The sequence below is a fragment of the Macadamia integrifolia genome, chromosome 3 (genome assembly GCF_013358625.1).
Source record: "Macadamia integrifolia cultivar HAES 741 chromosome 3, SCU_Mint_v3, whole genome shotgun sequence".
In the NCBI taxonomy this organism is placed as follows: Eukaryota; Viridiplantae; Streptophyta; class Magnoliopsida; order Proteales; family Proteaceae; genus Macadamia; species Macadamia integrifolia.
Genome location: NC_056559.1, coordinates 20,333,868 through 20,336,507, shown reverse-complemented (window position 1 = coordinate 20,336,507; position 2,640 = coordinate 20,333,868).

Below are 2,640 nucleotides of genomic sequence, written 5' to 3'. Positions count from 1 at the left end.
AATATTTACAGGTAAACCAAGTCTTCCGCTGAACTGTTGAACACTTTCTTAGTTGTATGTGTGCTGTGGTGGGATACTATATCAGATGATCCTGGCAGGTTTGGGTTAACCGGTGTTAACCCGGTCACTGGACCGGTTCTGTGTAAACGGGATGTGACAGGTTGAGTGGAGCACATGCATAGGTCCATGAGTAGTTAAAATAGAAGAGACTAATAGGATACATTGCAACACAACCAAGGAGATTAATTATTTATCAATAAAGTATATAATGGATATTAACCAAATCTAGAGTAATGGAAAGAATCAATCATTATTGTACATTTTAGTTTCATGAGTACTGATGCGTTAAAAATTGACCGGATGACCTTCCCTGCAATTCCTGGTGCTCCAGTCGACCTGCACAGAAGGGATGACAGGGGAGAGTCGGGTTGACCCGACGAGGAACTTTTCGATGCCTAAGTCAGATCTTTCCATAGCAGATGCTTAAGAGAGCTTTTCCAGTAAAGGAAGAAGTGAGTGATCGATCCCCTATGATGGAGGCTTACCTTGGTATTTATAGGCTGCTGATGGAGGAAGAGTGTAGCTCTGTGATTCTGGGAATATTCTGGGTTCTAGGGAATATTCCCCATTGATCTCGAAGGTGCAAGTCGTAAGAGGGGTGGACAACTCTGATGACGTGTAGTGGATAGAGTCCTGCCCCCGTGATCAATGATTACGTTCCTTGAATGTAAGAGTGGACGAGAGCACGTTTCTGGGTGCCTTACTTGACTGTGCCGAGCCGAGGTGACAAGTTGGTAGAGCCGAGGTGTCTGGTAGCACGGCCTGATGGAGGGCCGAGGTGGCAGCACGGCCTAATGGAGGGCCGAGGTGGCAGCATGGCCTGATGAGATACCGAGGTAGAAGCACGGCCTGTTGGAGGGCTGAGGTGCAGCATTGGTCAGGACCGGTCCTTGCCCATGCCGTGGTTGGGAAGAAATACCCTCATCAAGTACCTAACCCAAAAAAAAGTTCCATGAGTAAAGGAAAAATTGGATACATTGCAAAAGACTTTTAGAGAAAAGAAATGATAACAATTTCCTAGAGATCCATTTTATGTATGTTTCCTCCAAAAACATATCAGCTTGAATAACTAGTTGATATCTATGTACACAATAAATCAAATAGAAATTTGCATTAGCAAACAATAGTTTCAACAAATATGATGTATTCAACAGGTGTGATTGTTAGATCAAACACCAAGAAATACGAAAATAAAGAGACAATAGATCCACACGACACAGAGATTTAACGAGGCTCACACACTAGTGTGGTGTGCTACTTCCTCGGGCGAAGAAGAAACTGTTTCACTATGCAGAAGAGAGATTACACCCAAGCAGTGGCGAGAAAACTCATCCTGAAACCCTAGCTCGTTAAACCCCCAAAATACAATGAATTTTCAACAAGACAATAGTACATTGTATATAATCCAAGTCACGGGTCGACCCATTAGTTCGCAGTCGATCCGGTAGAACCATACTGCCGGGGCCTAAGCCCGGAACCCATCACTGATCTCAGAAAACTTCCCATTCGAGTTACCACCAAAATATGTTGGATCAAGAATACTTCAAAACGGTGATGGAAAGGTTTTGAGACAAACTAAACAGTGATGGAAAGGGAAATGGAACACTTAATGAAGTGGAAAGTGGAAAACATACATTCGGTCAACTGTAGAATAAAATCTTTACATATTCAAGAGCATATAAATGCATTGCCCTTATATATACGATAATGGTTAATGCTGATTTCCACAATTATTACAAAAAGAGTGGGATTCATTGACTTCACATTCCCCATATATGGGGTCAATATCTGCAGAAGAAAAATGAAGCCATAGAATATAAAGTGCAGAAGTAAAATTGAAGTCATAGAATATGTAAGTAAAATTCAGTGATTTTAAAGTTGGAAATGAAGTGGGAAGAAATAAATAAAGGGTTTTTTGTTCCGACTTCTATTGGGTTAGAATCAAACTCTCCTATGTATAGTAAATCAAAATGCAAAGTACAGGTACAGAGTCGATTGTTACCTTCGATTGAAAGGGTACAGATCGATTTGAAGGAAAACCCCCTTGTTAAGGCTAAGATCCTAATACCCCAGAGTTTGGGATCGAAAGAAGGAGATTTGAGAGATATCGAACTCTCTTTGGTTGCGCCAGTGCTAATGGTAGAACAGGGTAGAATATCTAGAAAAAAAAATGGTAAAAAAGAACAAGAAGAAAGTAAGAAGGAAGAAAACATGTGGTTTTGTATTCTGCCCCTTATGAAGGAAAACCCCCTTATCCACATTCTCCTTGTATTTCTGCTTTGTGGATTCACCATCCGTGGAACCCACCACTACTTCTTTTACTCCTTCTATCGTCTTCTTAGCAGTTCGACTCACCGACGCTTCCTTGGTTACCCTGCTTGAACTCTTCCACAGTTGACCTCCATCTCTCTCTGATCACATTCCCATTGCACTTTTTGCTTTCTCTATATTTCTGAAACGATTTTCTGGCTGGAGTGGAGCACAAAAGAGGAGAAGGTGAAGATAGGGGGTCAGGGTTTCGCAGTAGAAGGAGAGGAGAGCGGGATTGAAAGAAGCGCGAGTCAAGAGAAATAGCGGGAA